Source organism: Panulirus ornatus, chromosome 37 (genome assembly GCF_036320965.1).
Source record: "Panulirus ornatus isolate Po-2019 chromosome 37, ASM3632096v1, whole genome shotgun sequence".
In the NCBI taxonomy this organism is placed as follows: Eukaryota; Metazoa; Arthropoda; class Malacostraca; order Decapoda; family Palinuridae; genus Panulirus; species Panulirus ornatus.
In genome coordinates, this window is record NC_092260.1 from 15,232,199 (window position 1) to 15,257,774 (window position 25,576).

At 46.8% G+C, this 25,576-nt stretch overlaps 1 protein-coding gene across 3 annotated transcripts in view; it reads right to left on the reverse strand.

Annotated features, from left to right (window-relative positions):
- Positions 1-25,576, reverse strand: part of LOC139760519 (uncharacterized) — a 90,488-nt gene that overhangs the window by 19,813 nt on the left and 45,099 nt on the right. Inside the window, exon 1 of one of the 3 annotated variants that reach the window (XM_071683819.1) lies at positions 8,091-8,342. The exons of 1 other annotated variant lie outside the window; for it this stretch is intronic. The gene's annotated coding sequence lies outside the window, so the exon portion shown is untranslated. Of the gene's footprint in view, positions 1-4,272; positions 4,377-8,090; positions 8,343-25,576 lie in introns of those variants that run through there. One more of the 3 variants, XM_071683818.1, reaches the window with a different exon arrangement.

The window sequence follows — 25,576 nt, forward strand, 5'->3', positions numbered from 1 at the left end:
TTGGTGTGTGTGTAGTGTGTGTAATTATGAGAGTCATGGTTTGTGGGTTTCTGAGATTCAGGTCGGTCTGCAGAAAGCTAAGACCCGAAGGAAACTTTGAGGAATGAGTCATAAATCATCGTAACTTTCTCCGAACCCTGACATTATCTTACCTGACAGCAACACCATATTTTCCTGAGGTGTGACCTTGTGGCACCTGCTATAAACTCTCCCGTCATCCTTGGCATTTTGCGTTTTCCAAGGACTCTCGCCCTCCAACACACACACACACACACACACACACACACACACAGCACCACTGGTTGTCACTGTCACCTGGAAACAAAGTAGCAGTCTGCCCTGGTTGCATGAGGACGCCTAGTCAAGATGAAATATGAATGGAACTGTGTTCATTTCATCATAACTCCTGAAGAAATGTATGTAGGTTGCGCCAAATGGCTACACACTGCTTCAAAGCTATAGATCCATAGTCCTTAGTGTATATATATATATATATATATATATATATATATATATATATATATATATATGTGTGTGTGTGTGTGTGTGTGTGTGTGTGTGTGTAACAAAAATCTTAAAACATGAAGAAATCATAAAGAAAACGGATGGATAGTTTCCTGTACACTTAAATGTCTCATTCATTCCCAGACATTAATGTCAAAACATTTTTCGTTGTGATGAACGTGAGCGATCGTAGCCAACCTTTCACTTTATCTTAACAGTTCACAACCTGGAATTTGTGGAGTGAGTCGACTCTCTTGTAAAACAGAAATGCCAAGGACAACAGCACAGTTCATAGTAGATCCAGTAAGGTCACTTGTATGGTAAGTGTAGCGCCCCTGCCTCACTAAAGGTCAGAGTATTACCTCACTTGCAAACAAGCTTTCGTCTGATTTACGACATTGCATTTGGCGATAGTCGTAAAACTAAGACAAAATATGCAGCAGCAGCAGCAGCAGCTGGATTTTTTTTTTGTGTGTGTGTGTGTGGATATTAAGTTCCGGCAGCTGGCTCCCAGCGCCCGCCTCCGCTAACCTTAATCCTAACTGTCGTTTGCATCACCGGCTATTTATTTCCAGGATTTCCCATTGTGTAATGTAAACTCTCCCAGGAAATCCGACTTTACACATAACCTGATCGGCAGAGAAAATGTGGCCTTACTGCTGGCGTCTTAACCTGTCCGTCAATGGACCAGTCACAACTTTTGCACTACTTCTCTCAAAAGCCACGTTACCACACCCCCTTACTCGTCACAGACACTTGAAACATTAACTCTCCTCCAGTAGCATGAACTTCATCACCCTCACAACATGCGTGGGAGATGCTGACCTAACACTTACTGCTTCAACACCTGCTGTTAAACGCTAGACGCTTTACAAGACGCGTATGCACGAGGTACCTGATAATCAATACCGCTGGGGAATAATTCAAGGAGTATTACGTGATCCCCGTCCAGTGTGGAGGTAGGCACATGTATCACCACCTGGTGGAGTGAGAACACCGTCGCTATGATCCCGAGGTGGTGAGGCCAGAGCCAGCCCCACCCCCTCGCCACGTATCTACCACTTCAGGCAACTCGGTCGGAGGGAAAGGTAAACTCAGACAGACAGACAGACAGACAGATAGACAGACACATACACACATGTGATCGCTCCAATACAAGATCATAAACGATACAAATACATCATTCAGGCATATTTTCTTTCCACTATTCAGCGCCTAAATGCTTCGAGCTTCCCTTAGCATCACATCAACTTTCCAAAAAAATGTCCAACATTTTCCTTCGTGACCGGCCACACCTCAGTATATACCACAGGTGTGAGAGTGGATCTCAAGGCTATCCACCTCGGTAATCTCAGTCCACTGAGCACAACGATACAGCGGCCCTTAAGCACGACAGAAGGACCCTTGTTAAGGACGACTTGGTGGCCCCTGACCTGACCCTAATGGGTTACGTCAAACGCCAGCCCAACATACCTTCAGGTTGTATCGTTGTTCTAATGAGACGTCTAAGTCTTGGTGCAGAGGTAAGGTCGGTATGTGAGGCTAAAGCTGCACCTCACCGCGATTCGTAAACATGTTGGCAGGTTTAATGACCTTTTTTTTTTTTTTTGAACGTAGCGTTTAGGCCAGACCACCTAGCTTGGACTATGGGTCTGTGTATCTATGTAACTCAAATATCAGACGGCCATTATGCCACACATTATGGAAAGTGAGTCAGTTGTTGTTCGCTGATGATACAGCGCTGGTGGCTGATTCGGGTGAGAAACTGCAGAAGCTGGTGACTGAGTTTGGTAAAGTGCGTGAAAGAAGAAAGCTGAGAGTAAATGTAAATAAGAGAAAGGTTTTTAGGTTCAGTAGGGTTGAGAACAAGTAAATTGTGAGGTAAGTTAGAATGGAGAAAAACTGGAGAAAGTGAAGTGTTTTAGATATCTGGGAGTGGATTTGACAGCGGATGGAACCATGGAAGCGGAAGCGAGTCACAGGGTTGGGGTGGGGGCGAAGGTTCTGGGAGGGTTGAAGAATGTGTGGAAGGCGAGAACGTTATATAGGAGAGCAAAAACGGGTATGTTTGAAGGAATAGTGGTTCCAACAATGTACTATAGCTGTGAGGCATGGGCTATAGATAGGGTTGTGCGGAGGAGGGTTGATGTGTTGGATATGAGATGTCTGAGGACAATATGTGGTGTGAGGTGCTTTGATCGAGTAAGTAATGAAAGGGTAAGAGAGATGTGTGGTAATAAAAACAGTGTGGTTGAGAGAGAAGAAGAGGGTGTTTTGAAATGGTTTGGTCACATGGAGAGTATGAGGAAGGAAAGATTGACAAAGAGGATATATGCGTCACACAAAAATAATCCTGTAAATTCAAAAAGTAGGATAACTTCTGCTTACTGGCGTCACAAATATCACTTGGGTGTAATTGTTTGTTCTACAAATTGCTCACAAGAAAAGTAAAACATACGAACACAGACGACTACAGAGGGGCTTACTGGGCCATCCGGAGCAGCTTCTGCTTACACCAGCCATTAGTCATGTTTACGTAACCTGTTTGAAACTTCCCAACGTGTCAGCATCTATGACCTCACCTGCTGATTAGCCCAATTCGTCCACTACTGTTTCCAGGCAATCTCAACTTTATTTCTGTACTGAACCTAACTTTCTCTCATTTGATTCCTGTGTTCTGCCTTCTCTCATGACAGTTTCAGTACTCAAGTCCCGTTGATATATCCCTCACTTTCCAACAGTATAACACTACCAAATCGCCCGGTAACCTCCTCCTCTCTAGGGAAGCCAGCAGCAATTATCCTGTCTTGATAGGGAGGGCTGTAGGTGGTAATAATATTAGTATCCTTCTCTGTATGAGCTCAGGAGAACCGATATCCATTATGTAATACTGTGACTGTATTTTTTGTACCGCTTAATCCAGGTCAGGTTTGATTAATGCTAGATATAGCTGTAATATTACCCACTGAGCTGAGTTTCATATATCAAATACTTTGTTCTTTATCCTTACATTTATGTTTAAAATCACCATTAATCTCATCTTACCCTGATTTTTCTATTTTTACATTAGCATTATACCTAAAATCTTGTTATCTTTATCAATACTCAAAACCTTGCACTTGTCTACAGTGACTATCATGAACTAGCCTAAATGTTAAGATCTTCCTGCGGTGTTACGGGGATTAGAGTTTATCAACGAGGCCAATTTCTTCGTCATCAGCTAATTGACTTGAGCTGTAAATGTAATTACACAATATCGACACAAACCACACAGAACCAAGGTACAAGCGAGGTGGTCTGTGGCCTCAACGCTAATGAAACTATACACCTAAAACACGTCTGAATAACTGGCCCCAGGACTATGCCCTGAAGTACTCCACTAATTACCAGTCCCAGTCCCCACTCAAGATTTACTCCATACTGACCCCCCCCCCTTCCCCCTCAGTCTCCCATCCGTCACTCATGCCCCTAACCCTGATCAGTGTCGTCGGCCTGCATTTCTCACTAACCGATGGTCAGGAATACTAGAATATATGCAAAAGGGTGCGATGAATACACATGTATTCTAAAGTTTTCATTGGCGGAGTGATCATTCAGAAACCGAAAGTCATCTATTCCATCTCTTGGTTGCCTATGCCCTACGAGACTGTTCAAGGTCCTGTTTAACGAATATCTAGTAAACGAGTCATCAGTGAAATCATCTCATCGACACAAATGAGCCATAGTTGTCCATAGAGGTGAATATATGACTAATACAGAATCACTTGCCTGTTCAGCTTGCCTGCCTCGCTAATGGTGGCCAACCCTCTCCACGCCACCACCCGCCACACAAGTCTCTCCCCACCACACGCCATGCTTACACCTGCCCCAAAGTGTCTCTTTCGAGTGTTGGTGTTGTCCGAGATGGTGGGAGGCAGGGACGCTGGGGGGAAGGGGGGGGGGGTTAAGTGACTGGGGGGGAGGGGGAGTTCTTGGTAAACCCAGGTCAAGTCTCCAGGGAGTCCGTGAGGTCACACACGACCTCGACATGGCAAACATGGTGTCGCTTGATCCACCGTCTACCCTCCCTCTACCATGAAACACAAGTGTTTATCCTCCCTCTACCATGAAACACAAGTGTTCAGTACCATGAAACACAAGTGTCTACCCTCCTTCTACCATGAAACACAAGTGTTTATCCTCCCAGTACCATGAAACACAAGTGTTTATCCTCCCAGTACCATGAAACACAAGTGTTTATCCTCCCAGTACCATGAAACACAAGTGTATCCAACCAGTACCAGTAAACATTTCACGCTATGAATATTCAATCAACGGATGCAGGGGGATGAAACCACGTCATGCATCACTTCCATATATTCTCCTGCTACGATGATCAGGCATGACTAATCTCTATAAGAAAATAAGCTTCTTCCCAAAATGCAGCAGCCCAATTTTGTCCAAATGTCCGCCATCAGAAAAGCTTACTACCAAGGTTATGCAAATTGCCCAGCCTGGGGCACCTGCAGCTCTCGCTACGTGATCTACAGCGACGCATTAAACTGTGCTCAGTGGATGTGGCTGCTGGCCAGGGGCACCGGGAGGCGCTTGTTGCCGGCGGGACTGGAGGAGGGTGGAGGGGGGCGCAGGGCCTAGTCACGACTTTTGTCAACAGTCAGTCGTCCAAGCACCGACTAACTGGTGTGGTCCTTCACGTGTGTACGTACACACACGTTACTCCATTAAGCTGTGCCCTTCAAGTGTGAAGAGTGAGTGAGAGGCTATATGGGCCTGGTGTATCGTCAAGTTATAACTTACCAAAGCAATACCGGTATCTAAGATCACACGATAGCGTCTTAGTGAAGGTAAACGAGACCATGAATCATTATTTAGTTACATTCACTTATTCGTCTGTAGGAATGTGGTCTCTTAACTCCTATATTACTAACTCTCAGAGAATTTGGGTGGATAACTAACAACGAAATGAGTTTATGTTAAGGTTTATGAGTTTCATCCATCTATTAACCTACAAGTGGCTAATCGATCTAAAAGGGTAATGTTTCACCTGAAATATCATACCGAGCCTTACTGAAAAACATTCAAGACAAAATCTTTCTAATAATGGATCATTCATTCTAGATACATTTCAATAAATGAAATTTACACGAGACAAAATTTACAAGTGAAACTAAATTCACTGAACTTCTAATCAATCTATCGTGCGTCGTGAGCGAGGCAGGATAACCCGTGGGAGCTGGGTATTTGCCTGGTAATTATCCAGGCAGCGTCCTGACCCTTGTTAAAGAACTATATTTACCCAGTAACGAGGGATAATGTTCCCGCCGTGCCTAATGCAGATTGACGTGCCAAAATTGAGTGATACGAATTGAAGGCTAAACCGGGGAGTGCGGTCTTGGTAATGTCTGGCCGACCCGCACTCAGGGACGACGCTGCACGTTAAACATATGACGCCCCGAAAAAAGTAGAGAGTGAGAGAGAGAGAGAGAGAGAGAGAGAGAGAGAGAGAGAGAGAGAGAGAGAGAGAGAGAGAGAGAGAGAGGGAAAAAAAAAGAGAGTCCGCCTATCCTTAGGGGTCGCATTTTCTCAAGAATGCTGTTGCCACACAATGCAAAATTCAAGTGGGAATCATAAATATAATAACCGACCCGCCACACCCACAGCTCACAATGACCCGACGATTCTCTAGCCTAGCTGAAGGCCGGACGCAACACCGAGCCTTACTGTGCTACGCCAGAGAGGCCATGATTAAGCCCAGGTGATGAACGAGCCCCGGCTATGGACTGAGGTAGTGAGGGCAATACGTAACGATACCTATCATTAACCTCCTCCTTCTGTCATCAATATCCAATTTCCGCTTCGAGAGGACGGTACAGACGCCCTTGATGTTAGGCATCATCGCGCCCGCTCCAGCGCTTTTTGAAGCGCCTTCCCTCCACGTTATCATCTGTAGCCTTGTGATTGTCGGGGCTTTTTGTTAGCCTCGTGATTATTGTGTGCTCCTGTTAAAGTCTTCATGAACCTTTTGTGTGTGCATGTTGCCTTTGTGATGCGAGGAATGCTTTCCAGGCATTGTTATCCAGGGGGGAGAGGGAGAAGAAAAAAAAGGTGGGGGGAGGTGCATGTGGCTTACATCGCTAACCAGGAATCAAAGGATGAAGAAAAAAAAATTTAAGTAGTATGCACACCACGTTTCCACTTAGGATGGGGAGGAAAAACCGAATTACGTCAGTCGTTATGGACGCTGGACTAATTCTTGGAAACGTCTCAGGTCAAGAGGATCCTGTGGCTCAGTCGGTGTAACACCCGGAGCAGGACGGTGCGCCCCTCGGAGCAAGACTGTAAGGCCCCTACGTAGGATGGCGCGACTTTTGACATAACCCGCAAGGGTCAGGTAATAAGACCACGTCATCCTACCCATGGGTCGTAACGTCCAGCTCAAGGGTCGTACTGTCGTGCTTGAGGAGTGTGGGAGGAAACACCACTTGTTCTCAGCTTCTACTGGCTAGTCGACTTGGCACGACCTAAAACATTGGTTCAAGCCCATATGTACGCCGCTGCCATACTTGTGAATAAGTCCATGTCTGACTGACGTGTGTGCTAGTTTTCGCGCGCAGTTGAGCGTCTACGAGCACGTACGCTGGTGTTTATGTGATATTGGATAAGACAATGCTGGAAACTACGAAAATGTGTTAACTATGTAAAAGAAAGAAAAAAAAAAGGCACCTCGCCTATGAAAATCTCACCTATCCTCCCTTGCAGCCAAGATTTATCTCAAAATATTCAATATTCTTGTCGAAAACCACCAGACACACCAATGATCGCACATCGCGCGGACTTGCCCGCGAAGGTAAACAATCTGAAGACACATACAACGGCTGTTCGCGCCACCGTCCAACCTCTCCACCACACACATCCCACGCAGTCCCCACCAGCAGACTTTACGTTCGTCTCAGTTCATTTCTGTTATAAATTTCGGTTACTAGGGGGTGAGGTAAGGTGGTTCTCCAGTTGATTTTTTCAAGGTAATATTCCAACATTTTCATAACCTTCAAATATCGGAGGCAAAACGTCACACTTAGTTTTCTAAACACCACACAACCACTGGAAAAAAAAAATATGCAGTGGCTTAGCCTAATCTAATAAACTAACTCGATCTTTAGAGACGCAGAATTGCGTCACGCATGTCTGGCCAGGTAGCCGGTGAGAGGCGCCGTCATCAGACCCATCGATAGACAACACAGGAAGCCACCCACTGGTGACCTACTGGCTCGTGACTGGCATTTGTTTACCCCCCAGTCATTACGTCATGTACTCATGTAAATAATGTTCCGTGCACCCCCAACGTGTTTTAGCTTTCACATTACTTATCCTTCATACTAAGGTGTCCACAAAGCATTCATATACTGAAGCTTACCTGCTGCTAAGCTGTCGACAGAACACTCATATACTGAAGCTAACCTGCTCCTAAGGTGTCGACAGAACACTCATATACTGAAGCTAACCTGCTCCTAAGGTGTCGACAGAAGACTCATACTGAGGCTTACCTGCTGCTAAGCTGTCGACAGAAGACTCATACTAAAGCTTACTTGCTGTGTCAACGTGTCGTTCGCAGCTTCAACTTCATCGCGAGAAACAACGGAATCCAAGACGGTAATACGTCATGATCAATACGTCGATATCAAACAATCTAAGACTAGCTTACATAACTTGTATCGTGATGACACATTTCCAGAGACATTTTGGTCGTAACACTACAGTGGCAATACTAGGATGCTGGCCGTCTCCCTAACACGTCCCATCCCCAACACACCACCACGAGTCATGGTGCCGGGCAGGCGCCGCTTCTATTGGTACAGGCCTAAGGCAGGTAAGGAAGCCCGGGGGACCGGGTTGGTCTGCTGGTGTCGTGGACCCCCTACTGACTGACGCGTTTGCTCACGCTGGACAATCGTCCCACAACTGTCACGAGCCTCTATAACAATTCTCGTCAAACTAATCTGGTAACACTCTTATAACGCCATCTGTTTTTAGTGACAAACACTATTTCACGAGGAATTCAATGTAAACACATCTTTATAAGTATATTTGACAAACACACACACACATTATATATATATACATATATATATATATATATATATATATATATATATATATATATATATACCATAGGGTAGGGGAGAAAAAATTCTACCTCCGTTTTCCCCGCGTGTCATAGAAAGCGACTAAAGGGGACGGGAGCGAGGTTTGGAACACCAACTTCTTGTATTCCAATGTCTAATAAACAGAACAGAGGTCTGTTCCTGGGGCTATCTCGCTAACGGCGGAGGAGGGTGGATGTGTTGTGGGTGAGGTGTGGGGTGGTTTGATCGAGTAAGTAATGAAAGGGTAAGAGAGATGTGTGGTAATAGAAAGACTGTGGTTGAGAGCAGAAGAGGGCGTGTTGAAATGGTTTGGTCATATGGAGAGGACGAGTGAGGAGGAATTGACGTAGAGGATGTATGTGTCATAGGTAGAGGGAACAAGGAAAAGTGGGAGACCAAACTAGAGGTGGAAGGATGGAGTGAAAAAATTTTTGAGCGATTGAGGCCTGAACATACAGGAGGGTGAAAGGCGTGCAAGGAATAGAGTGAATTGGAACGATGTCGTATACCGGGGTCGACGTGCTGTCAATGGATTGAACCAGGGCATGTGAAGCGTCTGGGGTAAACAATGGAAAGTTTTGTGGAGCCTAGATGTGGAAAGGGAGCTGCGGTTTAGGTGCATTACAGATGACAAGTAGAGACTGAGTGTGAACGAATGTGGCCCTTTTGTCTTTTCCTAGAGCTACTTCGCGCGCGCGCGGGAGGAGGGGGGCTATTTCATGTGTGGTGGGTTGGTGACGAGAATGGATGAAGGCAGCATGAATATGTACATGTGTATATATGCATATCTCTGAGTATATTATGTATGTATACGTTGAAATGTATAGGTATGTACATGTCCGTGTATGGGCGTTTATGTATATATACATGTGTAAGTGGGTGGGTCTGGGCCATTCTTTCGTCTGTTTCCTCGCGCTACCTCGCTAACGCGAGAGACGGCGATTAAGTATAATATATATATATATATATATATATATATATATATATATCTTTCTTTCTTTCAAACTATTCGCCATTTCCCGCGTTAGCGAGGTAGCGTTAAGAACAGAGAACTGGGCCTTTAAGGGAATATCCTCACCTGGCCCCCTTCTCTATTCCTTCTTTTGGAAAATTAAAAAAAAATAATGAGAGGGGAGGATTTCCAGCCCCCCACTCCCTCCCCTTTTAGTCGCCTTCTACGACACGCAGGGAATACGTGGGAAGTATTCTTTCTCCCCTATCCCCAGGGATATATATATATATATATATATATATATATATATATATATATATATATATATATATATATATATATATAAAGCCTTAGCAACGTGTGTGTATAATGCATTTACCTAAAGAAATAAAGAACCTGAATGTAACAAAAGCCATATTTTTTCAGAGCGTGGGAATGCGGATGAACTGCCTTGACCTGGCTCAGTCCAGACTAAATAATAAATCATATCGACTGACGGCGGCGACCTCGTCCCTGACTAACTCAAAGAGAAGAGGAGAAGAGGATAAACAAAGCTGTTAGCAGGACAGAGAAGATCAAGAAGAAAATGAATGCTAAAGATCATATGTCTTCACAGGTGGACGCGTCTAGGCGGTGTTCCCTCACACCCTGGCTTTCCCCTGCTGGGGTGTCAACAGTCTCGAACAGTCGTTCTCAGGTTATGACAATTAGCACTTGGCAATGAGCCGGGGTGAGGTCAGGTCACCAGCGAGGTCACAATTAACACATTGTGATGAAATTCCCCGGAGACCACAGCTAATGAGGGAAAGGGAATTGAAGTCTTAAAAGTACTAAATGCGATGGAATTATACTTTAAAGGTTTATCACATGTGACAGTGACATTAAACTAAAGAGGTTTACCACACAACAATGGTATTATACTGCAAGGGTTTATCATATGACAATAGTATTGTAGTGCAAGTGTTCATCATATATCACATGTATTATAGAGCAGGGGTTTATCATATAGCTCTGTATTATAGAGCAGAGGTTTACCATATATCACAGGTATTATAGAACAGGGGTTCATCATGGAGATACACAGTATTACCACCGCCTCTGAGACGCTGATCCTGCCCCAGTTGGTGAACGTGCCTTCTGTTCCGCGGGTGTGCATCGCCAGAACGTCACGTGCAGGTTGTAAAGACCAAACTACCGTTACAGCCACGGCGATAGGTTGGACAGAGCCAGCGGGAGGTCCCCTCACCAGCACATGCCGCACCTCGGTCCCACAGTAGGTAGTGGTGTGGTCTGAGCCTCACTGTGCCTCGGCTATGGCCTACCAGGAGAGAGGACCAAGTATGGTGGACTACCTCGGTAAGTTACCTGACCCACACGACGAACCTACGTTAAGGCTAACAACGTGTGTGTGTGTGTGTGTGTGTGTGTGTGTGTGTGATGTCAGGGAATTACTGGTGCCAACTGAACTTCTTTAGCACAACGGTACGATCCTTGAGCACGACGGTACGACTCTTGAGTCAGACGTTACGATCCTTGAGCACGACGGTACGATCCTTGAGCATGACGGTACGATCCTTGAGCACGACGGTACAATCCTTGAGCACGACGGTACGATCCTTGAGCACGACGGTACGATCCTTTTACTATGATAGGCTGGTCTCTGATTAGACCCTAAACTTGGGAAGGGTCAGAGTTTAAGCCATCATGTCCAAGGAGATCACACCGTTGTGCTGAAGAGGCAAGCAGTCAACGCACACTGGAGTCCTCTGTTCTAAGTAGCTCCGATGATGCAGGTTAGGGTTGTGGCTACACAAGCAGACGCCAGCTGTGAGACCTGATCCTCCAATGTTGTCTAGCTTGTGTTTACACGGCTGCCACACACTATGTGTTCTTGTACGAATCCGTTTTCCTTCTATAAGCTGTACTACCGCGCTAAGGTTCGCTTTATAATGTAAATTTAAAGTCTATGAATAATTCAAATAATCAACAGTCTATAAATGGAAAGTACAACTCGCGTTTTATCATGAAAAAAATAATTGAGGCATATTTGAATTCTTGTATTTGTCAACGCTGAAGGTGCGACCACTATTAAAGTGTAATGTAGAACAAACAGAAAACCTAAAACATCTAAATGTAACAAAATGTATGTAAGTATGTTGCTGGGTTTTATGGATGTCAGCAACAGTCTGTACTCTACGTTAACCATGCACCATATAAATATATATATATATATATATATATATATATATATATATATATATATATATATATATATATATATATATATATATATATATGGTAAAATTCCCGTTACGGACGTCCACTTGTTTGGAAGTTGAAATTATGTTTTTCCGATGTTTTGTTGATGTGTTTTGTACGATTCTGACCTTCATCCAACGATGACGTGGGACCCCCGCTGGGAACCGTGGCTTCTGGGTGGGACAAAACCACAAGAAGCGTAGGTATTTGCGATACAAATGAAGGTCAGAATCGTTCAAAAGACACCAAAAACCATCGGGAAAATAATTTCAACCTTACGAAACCTAATCTCACCTCACCAGGACCGAACGTAAGCTAACCTCACCTAACCAGGACCGAACGTAAGCTAACCTCACCTAACCAGGGCCGAACGTAAGCTAACCTCACCTAACCAGGGCCGAACGTAAGCTAACCTCACCTAACCAGGGCCGAACGTAAGCTAACCTCACCTAACCAGTGCCGAACGTAAGCTAATCTCACCTAACCAGGGCCGAACGTAAGCTAACCTCACCTAACTAGAGCCGAACGCAAGCTAAACTAACCTCACCTAACCCGGACCTAACGTAAGCTAACCGTAGTTAAACTAGCAAGACTCCGGTCGTCGTGTATATATATATATTATATATATATATATATATATATATATATATATATATATATATATATATATATATATACACCTCCAGACTCCCAGCAGTTCTAGCCAGGTATAGTAGGTGGATAGGAAGGGCAGAAATACGCTGAAGTGGGAGACGCAGGATATAGCAGGATACGCTCGAAAACGACACATGAGACAGCCAGCATACAGCAGAGGGGAGGGGAGGGATGTAACGAGAAGCAACCACTAATTTTCTATGTCTGGAATCACCATGCTAATCACCGGCACCTGTACCTAACAACAGAAATAATTATGATAATGATAATAACAATAATGATGATGATAATGATCCAATACCATCATCGTCATCGGTTGGCTCAGCTGTCGTCTGCAGATGTGTGACGCGGCTCTGGTGGCAGATCCCAGAAGCCGGGGACGACGGTCTGGGAGTGAGTGTGAAAGGAGGGAGTGGTGAGTAAAATGAGGTGCAGCAGGAGGATGAGACAATGTGATATGAGAGTAAGTTTGAATGCGGGGGGGGGGGGGGGGAGGGGGGATGTAAGGAAAGTGGAGTGTTCGAGATAACCTGGGAATGAATATGTCAACAGGGTCTGAAGTGGATCATACGATGGGAAGAGAGGGATGAAATGCTGAGGACAATACATGGAGTGAGGTGTGCTGATCGCATATATGGAAGGTTTGGCTGGGATGGCAAGCGCTGGCTTCGGTACACAGCACATAACTGCTGAAGAGTGGATGGGATTATATATATGGCTGCTAGGACGCCATGTTTTGGACAATCACATGTTTACCAAATGGCGTCCTAGCTTCGTCTCTTCGATGTATATCAAGTGACTTATATTGCTCTCTTGTGTCTCCCCTGATAATGTGATAATTACACGAAAGTGGACTTGGGAACTTATCCCTGTTTCATTTTCCCCGTGGACTCATCGGAATATATATATATATATATATATATATATATATATATATATATATATATATATATATATATATATACATATATATATATATATATATATTTCATAATATGCAGGGAATACACCCCAAAACTTTTCGCAGGGATTCAGACATTAGGTAAGACATATAGCACGTAACAAAAAGGGAGACTTGGGGCAAATGTCGCGGTCACTTTTGTACAATGAAAACTGAAGTGACTTGGACGAAGCTCTTGAGCGCCAGACAACACATGAATGAAGCATTCAGGCACCAGGAGAGGTAAGGTCAAGGCCATCGCCAAGGTCAAACGAATGATTTGGGACACATTTCTCTATTAGCGTTCTGGAATCTTCTCAACCTAATAATTTTTCGTTAGAGCAAATTCAGATCAACATTTATGCCGACCACTGTGTCCTTCTGCTGTTGTGTAATCATCGCGTTTTCTATTTCCTTAATTATATGCAAATATATGTAGTATCACGTGCACCACGTGTGAGAAAGAGAGAAAATAATCATCTTACCATTTTATGCTGACGTCTTGCTGAAGTTTAAGCCAAGGTTGGTGATGTAAGTTTCAGGAGTCGTTACATCGTGATCAAGGGTCGTACGTCGTGCTGAAGGACCATGCAGTCGTGCTCAAGGATCGTGCCGACGTGCTTAAGGATCGTACCGTCGCGCTCAAGGACCGTGCCGTCGTGCTCAAGGATCGTACCGACGTGCTCAAGGATCGTACTGGCGCGCTCAAGGATTGTACCGTCGGGCTCAAGGATCGTACCGTCGTGCTCAAGGATCGTACAGTCGCGCTCAAGGATCGTACCGTCGCGCTCATGGACCGTGCCGTCGTGCTCAAGGATCGTACCGTCGCGCTCAAGGACCGTGCCGTCGTGCTCAAGGATCGTGCCGACGTGCTTAAGGATCGTACCGTCGTGCTCAAGGACCGTACCGTCGTGCTCAAGGACCGTACCGTCGTGCTCAAGGATCGTACCGTCGCGCTCATGGATCGTACCGTCGCGCTCATGGACCGTGCCGTCGTGCTCAAGGATCGTACCGTCGCGCTCAAGGACCGTGCCGTCGTGCTCGAGGATCGTGCCGACGTGCTTAAGGATCGTACCGTCGCGCTCATGGACCGTGCCGTCGTGCTCAAGGATCGTACCACGCGCTCAAGGACCGTGCCGTCGTGCTCAGGGATCGTGCCGACGTGCTTAAGGATCGTACCGTCGTGCTCAAGGACCGTACCGTCGTGCTCAAGGGGTCCAAGTTAGCCCAGCACAGACATCATGGCACATATTAAGATGCTGGTGTGATGATACTCCAACAAGGTAAACAAAAGGTTCACGTATAGAAAGAAAACGTGTGGTTCATACAATCATGGGAATTATACTAAAAACATAATGAAATGAAAATGCAAAACATGTTGTGATATTGAGAGATCAAATGCTATTTCCAGTACGGAAACATTTGACTAACAGGCAAATGAAACAAAGAAAAGTGTCTTTCTTCTTGCGTCGCTCCTTGCACACACAAAACAAAGTGTCTTCTTGCGTTGCTCCTTGCACACACACAGGCCATCACAACCCTCCAAGAGAAGTGGGGCAACGGAGAGACCTGCTGGGATTTACAAAAGCAATAACAGCGTTCCACAAAAACCGACAAACCAACAAAATAAGACACTGAGCACAACCGCTAAGCCGTTACCTACAGCTTTCCACAGTTGTAGCTGTTGGCGATCCCTTATTTCCCGCGACTTTTAATTACAGATCATTTCCCACAAAACCTTGGGCAGGCAGGAGTGTCGCTTGTTTTGTCGTGGTAACGGTCAAGTCTATGGCAGCGCGGGCCGGGAGGCAGAGGCGAGAGACACACATACCACACACATGACGGCCCAGTAATCTGGCACACCGTCTCACGGACGTCTCGGATCCTTGTCACTCAGCCGGTGGCTCCAACACCTCCTCAGGTGTCTGGCGACGGTGGGGTGTCGTAGCTGACGCTGGGGGAAGGGTAAACACCAACCCTGGAGGCGGCCGGAAAGGGAAGAGAGTTTGGTTGGAGAGCCACACGGCAGACAGTGGACAACGGAGAGACAAGAACTGGAGAGATGGTGATCATATGGAGGTTTAATGGAATGGTGACCGAGAGGAAGGGGCAGACACCGTGGTTGCTTGCCAAGATGGCGAGATAGGTGGGAGTGGTTTACCGGGAGGGGGAGAGAGGGGACTGTGTTGTGGTTGCTGATGCTAAGGGGGAGAAATAACTAGGCTGGCTGCCAGGAGAGCGAGACACAAGGGAGACAGTGAGGGACACTGTCAGCATACGGAGGGGGGAGGGGAGGGGGTTAGTCAGAGGGGTTGGCTGGTGCGTCGGACGGAAAGGATGATGCGGTTCCTTGGATGATGCGGTTCCTTGGATGATGCGGTTCCTAGGATGATGCGGTTCCTAGGATGATGAGATGGTTGCTAGGAAGGAGGTAATAGATTGGGGTTGCCAAGAGGTGGGAGGGGGTGACAAAGGGGTGGAGGCTGGGAGGGAGAGATACTGAGGATTGGTGCTGAGAGAGAGAGAGAGAGAGAGAGAGAGAGAGAGAGAGAGAGAGAGAGAGAGAGAGAGAGAGAGAGGGGGGGGGGGCAGCGGAGAGATAATAGGGGTGGTACCTTCATGGTAGAGATGATTACTTCAAGAGAAAGTTGAGTTGGTTGATAGGAGAGGCAGTGGTTGCTAAGCTGGGTACACTGTGGGGGAGTGGTGGTGGTTGACAGTGGTGGGAGAAATGGTGAGGATGGCTACTGGAACGATGAGGGCCAAACCAAGTCGTGGTGATGAACATATCTGCTGACATCAAGATGCGAACACTATCAGACATCTTGCCTGCGGGTCAGTTCCGTTAATACTCTCAAGAGTACTGTTATGTTCTGTGACGCCTGCGGATGATGCATCAAGGTCCGATGGCCCAGCAAAAGGAACTGTAAACCCGTCGGTTACAGGAGAAAGAACTAAGGCGCTTATTTTCTTGGGAAAGGCGACGGCACGGTGTCGTAGTTCAGGGCCGTACAGCCTTGCTCAAGGGTCGTGCTAGTGTGTTCCTGCGGTTCACAGTAGTACGTCGTGGATGGCGTGATGTAAACAGGGGGGGATGGCTGTTGTAATGGTTGAAGCTGAAACTATCGTCTGTTTCACAGAAACTAATTGTGCCAGACAATGCGTTACTGTGGCTATCAGAATACACCCAGGTTACATGATGACAATCTACGAACGTTACTGTGGCTACCAGAATACACCCAGGTTACATGTTGACAATCTACGAACCTGACCATATCAAGTTTCGGCTCTGCTCTGCACCTGGTAAGCACGCACTGCAATATCATGTGGACGAATGCCCGAAAATCGGTGATACATTGTATCTTTGTACTATATTCCAAACTTGCCATGCCCTGAGCTACAATTGCATCACTATGTGTGTGTGTGTGTGTGTGTGTGTGTGTGTGTGTGTGTGTGTGTGTGTACCTGTATTTTACCAACACCATGAATAATGACTCCATCCGGTTTCTGGTTCCAGGCCACATACGGGCCTTCCTGTCACCTTCTATGTTACCGAACAAACGAACGCTCTGTGCTTGCCTCCGCCTATCTCCAGAGCTATGTGCTCTTCAGCCACACTATTATACTGCGAGTTGTCAGTATGTGTATCATGATTGGCAAATCATTGTTAGTTTTCATACTACAACCGTCAGTATCACGCTGTATCCTGCTCACTATGCACCATGTATTTGACTGACCCTAAACCTCCCGTGGATGTCCTCCATATGAGTACCAGTTGAACATATCCTGTACACTGTACATCCAATATAGGATTTCTTTTTTGGCTCTCCACTGTAATGTTTGTACTCTGACTCAAATAATTACCTCGTACCTAAACCACACCTGAGACTCTGTTAAGTACATGACCGTGATGTGTAGCATACAGACGGCACCGGGGCTGTTCCCCCTTTTGCTGATGAGACGAGAACCGCCCGGGTCCTTGGTCCTAACTGTGTCCATGGACTGTAGTACTGTACCCACTGTACGCTCGACACTGTTCGTGCAATTAAAAGAGAATGGTTGTGGTAGCTGGAGGGGGTAGTAGATGTGATGGGTCAAGGGTCGTGGGGTCGGAGCGAGTACTGTGAACGAGGGATGTGGTAAACAGTCTTATGAAAGGCAGGTCACTGGAAAAGGATCCTGTCGAGGAGGAGGAGGAGTGGTGGTGGATGGAAGAAATCCCTCGGATGGTTTACACAGCCAGGCTGGTGGTTAGAGCACAGGTTCTCGCTAATGAGTGGATTAACCTCAGCATACATCTTGATCACCGCAGATGAGAGAGAGAGAGAGAGAGAGAGAGAGAGAGAGAGAGAGAGAGAGAGAGAGAGAGAGAGAGAGAGAGAGAGAGAGAGACGGTGAACATGATGGCGATAGTAAAAGCTATAACGTGACATCAGTCGTGGCGATCCAGGTGACGTCAACATCGTGGAGGATGTTTTGATGTTGGAGATGATGATGACGATGACGACGACGATGATGATGATAATGACGGAGAACTGTAGCGTGGGTAATGATGGCGCTCATGATGAATGACTCCGGTGTTGGCAGAGGTGATGAATGAGTGGTGGTGGTGGTGGTGGCGGCGGGTCGTCCCATCTCCATCAGTGTGATGATGGTCATGACCGAACTTAATGGCTCATTCCCCAGATGTAAAGGTAATCTTATATCATCATCATCATCATGAGCTGGGTAATTCTGCCTGTGGTCCCGTCCCATGTAGCCTTAGCGTGTCTAATCCTTGCAATCAATTTCCTCGTCAACCTCACACCTCTCCTCACCTACCCCACATCTCAGCCGACGACACACCTCCCTCTCTCACGACCCCCTCATACTTTACCACTTTATAACCTGTTTCAAAAGAAATGGATCACAAAGGTTTAACCACATCACTCCCTCTTGCTAACAACACCTTTACCTCACAAACTACAGACCTCACCACCCAGATCACAGCTCCTCTGCCTCATAACTCCCTCACCTTACATTTTTCTTAAACCTTAGAACCACTTCTTTATGAGCCACCTCCTTCACATCCCTCTAGCCCAACCAACCAACCACCCCGGGAACACAGCCTCTTACTCCAGAGCGCCTTTTAAATCGCAATCTTGTTACCTCGAAACCCTTATACCTCCTATCTTCCTGTGTCTTAACCTCACAAACTCCTTATTTCTTTTGTCACTCCACATCATACCCCCAAACCCTTATATAACCTTTCTCCGCAACATCGTATCTTACGATCCACCTACGTCCCTAATCCTATGTCATAAGCCTTCAGTGTCGCAACCCCTTTACGTCATAACCTTCCATCAGAGTCCTAACCCTACAACCAATCAATCACAGAACCAGACTTACAACTCCAAACTTAAAACCTTGCAACACTAGACACATCCCTCAGCCAGCAATCATAATACATAACCATCTCAACCTACAACCTCTCTCTCATACCATGTTTGTCTGAGAAACTCCTCTCACAACCCCTACCTCATATTCAGTCTGAGAACCCCTACCCCACAACTCATGCCCAACAATCCCTGTCCCACAACCAATGTCTCACAATCCCTTCCCAAGAACCCTTGCTTCACAACCCCTCCCTCAAAATCGCTGCTCTAAATCCAGTCTCACAACAACTGCCTGACAATCCCTGACCTACAACCCTTGTTTCACAATGCCTCACATTCCCTGCCCTATAATCTTCGTTCCACAATGCCTCTCTCACATTTCTACCCCACAACCCATCCCACAACCTCATCCATTACCCTAACCATACCACAACCTCTCCTTCCGACGACCTTCTCCCAAACTTTGTAGTTGACTTAAAATTCGCAGGTTCCCTCCCTCCTTCCCTTTAAGTACACCTTCAGTTCACAAGGTGGAGGAGAGGCTGGTGCACCAGGCAGAGATATAGAGCAGCCGAGGCTTGGACGGACTCATCACAACCCGGCGCCCTAATCTGTAGCCGGAGGGGAAGTCTTCTTCTCGTGGCGTGCAGGCTGGTATGGTCGGTATGCAGGGAGGGCGTGGCTCAGCACCCGAGGTACGCCCGCGGCCCTCTCAGGGTCCGCCCACACACGCCCACCCGCCCCAGCCTCCAGTACGCCAGACACGGTACAGCCCCGCACTTGCAGAGTCCACCGTGGGAACTCTGAGCCCACCAGACCCTCCTGCCCATCATCATGTGAGGCACACGGCGACCAGGGTGGCTGCTGCTCCTGCCGCCATGGGCCGGGAGGGGGGCTCTACCTGCTGCTGCTGCTGCCCTTGGCCGAGGGGCTTTACCTCCTGCTGCTGCCCTAGGCCCGGGGGGGGGGGGGTTCTACCTCCTGTTGCTGCTGCTCCTGCCCTTGGCCGAGGGGCTTTACCTGCTGCTGCTGCCCTTGGCCGAGGGGCTCTACCTGCTGCTGCTGCCCTTGGCCGAGGGGCTTTATCTCCTGCTGCTGCCCTTGGCCGGGGGCTCTACCTGCTGTTGCTGCTACTCCTGCCCTTGGCCGAGGGGCTTTACCTGCTGCTGCTGCCCTGGGCCAAGGGGCTCTACCTGCTGCTGCTGCTGCCCTTGGCCGAGGGGCTTTTACCGGTTGTTGCTGCTGCTTTCCTAGGTCTAGGGGCTCAACCTGATGCTGCTACTACTTAAGCCGGTGTGTGTGTGTGTGTGTGTGTGTGTGTGTGTGTGTGTGTGTGTGTGTGTGTGTGCGTGTGTGTGTGTGTGTGTGTGTGAGGGGGGGGCTCTATATGTTGCTATTCCTGCCCTGGGCAAAGGGGTTCCACCTGCTGCTTCTGCTGCTCTGGGTAGAGCGGGCTCCATCCGCTGCTGCTACTGCTGCCCTTGACAGGGGTGGCCCTCCACCTGTTGGCGCTGCTGCTGCTGCTGCTGCACTAGGCCAGGAGGCTCCACCTGCTGCTGCTGCTGCACTAGGCCAGGAGGCTCCACCTGCTGCTGCTGCACTAGGCCAGGAGGCTCCACCTGCTGCTGCTGCACTAGGCCAGGAGGCTCCACCTGCCGCTGCTGCCCTGGGCCGGGGGCTTAACATGTCGGTGCTTGCTGCCCTGGGCCGGCCAGCTCCGCCTCCTGCTTGCTAGCCCGTACTGGTGGTGGTGGATGGTGGTGTCACGGTCTGGTGGTGATGGTGGTAGTTGTGGTAGTGGTGGTGGTAGTTATGGTGATGGTGGTAGTTGTGGTAGTGGTGGTTATGGTAGTGGCGATGGTGGTAGTGGTAGTAATGACGGTGGTGGTGGTGGTAGTAGTGGTGGTTATGGTAGTGGCGATGGTGGTGATGGTGGTGGTGGTAGTTGTGGTGATGGTGGTATTTGTGGTAGTGGTGGTTATGGTAGTGGCGATGGTGGTAGTGGTGGTAGTGATAGTGGCGATGGTGGTAGTGGCGATGGTGTTAGTGGTAGTGGTGGTAGTGATAGTGGCGATGGTGGTGGTAGTGGTGGTGGTGGTAGTGGTAGTGGTGGTGCAGGAGGTTCCCAGGAGGGCAGCCCTCACATTCCTCCCGCCGCTGGGGTCAGCAGGTCACGCGCCTCATTTTCATTTTGTCAGTCGTTAATCTGCTCTCGTAGTTAACACTTGTTTCAATACCGCCGCCCGCGCCTCCTTACGTAAGACGGAGTGAACAGTTCCCTACACGGCGAGGAAATGTTGATCAATCTGGTCAATGATTACTCTCTCTCTCTCTCTCTCTCTCTCTCTCTCTCTCTCTATATATATATATATATATATATATATATATATATATATATATACATATATTTTTTTTTTCATATTCGCCATTTCCCGCATTAGCAAGGTAGCGTTCAGAAAGAGGACTGAGCCTTTGAGGGAATATCCTCACTTGGCCCCCTTCTTTGTTCCATCTTTTGGAAAATATAAAACGAGAGGGGAGGATTTCCAGCCCCCTTTCCCTCCCATTTTAGTCGCCTTCTACGGCACGCAGAGAAAACGTGGGAAGTATTCTTTCTCTCCTATCCACAGGGATAACACACACACACACAAACACACACACACACACACATATATATATATATATATATATATATATATATATATATATATATATATATATATATATATATATATATACCATACATCTCTCGTACTCTATCATTAGTTACTCGATCAAACCACCTCACACCACACACACATACACACACACAAATATATGTATATATATATACTATTTGCCATTTCCAGCATCAGCGAGGTAGCATTAAGAACAGAGGACTGAGCCTTTGAGGGAATATCCCCACTTGGCCCACTTCTTTGTTCCTTCTTTTGGAAAATCAAAAACAAGAGGGGGAGGATTTCCAGCCCCCCGCTCCCTCCACTTTTAGTCACCTTCTACGACACACAGTTAATACGTGGGAAGTATTCTTTCTCCCCTATCCCCAGGGATAATATATATATATATATATATATATATATATATATATATATATATATATATATATATATATATATATATATATCCATCTATTTATCTATATACTATACTTTGTCGCTGTCTCCCACGTCAGCGAGGCAGCGCAAGAAAACAGACGAAAGAATGGCCCAACCCACCCACACACACACACACACACACACACATATATATATATATATATATATATATATATATATATATATATATATATATATATATATATATATATATCATTTCCTTTACGGTGAGCGCTACGACCACAACATTTCTCCCACTTGGATCATTCTCAACACCACGGTACAATCCTTGAGCAAGACAGGACGATCTCTGTGTATAATGATAATAACGTGAAGTATAAAGACTAAATTTCTTTATCAAAGGATGATGGTGTAGCATTCTCACCTTCCTCACACCCATGGTTGGTCAGGTCACGGACCAGGTCATCCTGGCCCGAAGGTCGTGTCATCGGGGTTAAAAAGCGTAACACTTCAAGACGACTCTACTGTACCCATCATTAACTCTCTCACACACACACACACACACACACACACACACACACACTCACACACACACACACACACCACACTGACGGTGCAGCTGACAGGCTCCTGCCTCTTGCTATCACAACCACAATCACTGATCACAACCCCAAGACGATATCCAGTTCCAACCAACAGGAGAACTACGATATATTTCCAGGCAGATACTGTATCACCTCTCTACCTGCACCAGTTGGTCGATGGTATTCCTCCCTACCACAATCATTTTCCCGAGGCATTACAAACTAGATTCACACAAGAAACACACCTGACAGACAGTTCACGGAAATTACTCTTCAACAATCCTCTATATCAAATTCCCTCTCCCCCAACAAAAAACCTAACACTTCAGCAATCACCAAAACTGGTCCAGTACTCACTGAAACTCGTCCATTACTCACTGAAACTGGCTCAATACTCACCAAAGTTCGTCCAGTACTCAGTAAAACTCGTCCAGTACTCAACATTATTCTCGTATTTACTAAAACTCCTCCACTACTCACCAAAACTAGTCAATCTTGAACACTGGTCCAGTACTCACTAACATTCGTCCAGTACACATGAACACTTTAGTACTCACCAACACTCTTCAGTACTCACAAACACTCCCTCAGTACTCAAGAGTCCCTCAGTATTCAGCAACAGTCCCTCAGTACTCACCAACAGTCCCTCAGTACTCACCAACACTCGCTCAGTACTCACCAACACTCGCTCACTACTCACCAACACTCTCAGTACTCACCAACACTCCCTCAGTACTCACTAACACTCTCCAGTACTCACCAACACTCTCCAGTACTCACTAACACTCCCTCAGTACTCACCAACACTCTCCAGTACTCACCACCTCTCCTCAAACATCCACCAACTCTCCCTGGCACTCACTAACGTTCACCCAAACTGCCTGGCAACCACCGACTCCCCAGCAAAAAAAAAAAAAAAAAGAAAAAAAGAAAAAAAAATCGACACACCTCACCACTAAGCAACACTACCCTGCTCTCATGAACAATCCCCAACACAATAACACTCCCCAGGGCTCATCAAGCCCCATACAGCTGTCACCAACTCTCCCAGGCACCCACATGAGCACTCCTCCAGCGTTCACCAACACCCACACCGCTCACCAACACAGTCTGTACGTGTTCAGCAAGTCTCCTAGCGGTCACCAACGATTCAACGCCAACAACCCCCTCCCCCAACACAAGTCCACTTTCATCCGTACATAACCTACTGCGGTGAGCGAGCCTTGCCGCCCCCGTCTGGAAGCGCACGTGACCGCCCCGTTTGGAAGCAGACGTGAACGCCCCGTTTGGAAGCGGGCGTGACCGTCCCGTTTGGAAGCAGACGTGAACGCCCCGTTTGGAAGCGGGCGTGAACGCCCCGTTTGGAAGCGGGCGTGAACGCCCCGTTTGCAAGCGGACGTGACCGCCCCGTTTGCAAGCGGACGTGAACGCCCCGTTCGGAAGCGGGCGTGACCGCCCCGCTTGGAAGCAGCCGTGGCCACCCCATCTAGAAGCAGGTTTGACCGATCCGTCTGGAAGCGGGCGTGGCCGCCCCATCTAGAAGCGGGCTGGACCGATCCGTCTGGAAGTGGGCGTGGTCGTCATATGTGGAAACGGGCGCGGTCACCCTGTCTGGAAGCGGACATGATGGCCCCCGTCTGGAAGCGGGCGACCATTACTATCCTTCCTGTTAACTTTCACTGGTTGTGGACGTGCCTGGTGACCTCTCTCTCTCTCTCTCTCTCTCTCTCTCTCTCTCTCTCTCTCTCTCTCTCTCTCTCTCCCCAACACCGCTTAAAGGTCACGGTAATTCACCAGAGAGTCCGACACCGCCCCGGTATGAAGCGTTACTCCGTATCTACTACGATGACGTAACGCCTTTGAGCACGAGAGCATTACCCCAGTGGGTCAGTGTAAAAAAAAAAAAATCACCGCTCTATGTGTATCAATTCTAACCCCCTGAACACGACTTTACCCCGCGAATACAACTCTCAACAACTCTTCCCTGAACACGACAACTCTGTATAACCCTTCAGTGTATTACCCTGAACACGACAACTTTGTATAACCCTTGAGTGTATTACCCTGAACACGACAACTTTGTATAACCCTTGAGTGTATTACCCTGAACACGACAACTTTGTATAACCCTTGAGTGTATTACCCTGAACACAACTTTGTATAACCCTTGAGTGTATTACCCTGAACACAACTTTGTATAACCCTTGAGTGTATTACCCTGAACACGACAACTTTGTATAACCCTTGAGTGTATTACCCTGAACACAACTTTGTATAACCCTTGAGTGTATTACCCTGAACACGACAACGTCTGTATAACCCTTGAGTGTATCAAGTCCACGCCAGGAGCACAACTTTACCCTAAAAGTACAATAACTCCACCTCTTGAGCAAGACAAATTTACCCCTCTTGCACCCCTCAGTTACTGTACCTCTTGTGTATTCCAACCCTTTTGATGCCAAAACTTTACACAATGAGAACGACTATTTTCACTGTCAGTATAACAGTTTTACGCACCTGTGTAAAATAAGTTTTACCTTTAAATATGAAGAGTTTACGCACCTGTGTAAAATAAGTTTTACCTTTAAATATGAAAAGTTTACCCTTCGAAAGCCTACGAAGTACAGTAACTTCTCACATCACAGGTATGATAACCTCCCCACCGAACGATGAGCATCAACACAAGAACCCCTGCGCTAGTGTGTGATAGGTATAGTCCTGAAGCATAACTTCTCCGTCTGTGTAAAATACAGTACCTTCAGCCCTTGAGCACAATCGTAACACCTATTGTACTGCCGAGTGCATACCCTGAGCACGATAATTTCACCCTTTATGGACAACATCAGCCCTTAGGTACGATAATTTCATCCTTTATGGACAACTTCAGCCCATAGGTAGGATAATTTCACCTCTTATGAACAACTTCAGCCTTACGTACGATAATTTCATCCTTTAAGGACAACTCCAGCCCCTACGTACAATAATCTTATCCTTTATGGACCACTTCAGCCCATACGTACGATAATTTCATCCTTTATGGACAACTCCAGCCCTTAGGTACGAAAATTTCACTCTTTAAGGAGAACTTTAACATTTAGGTAAGATGAC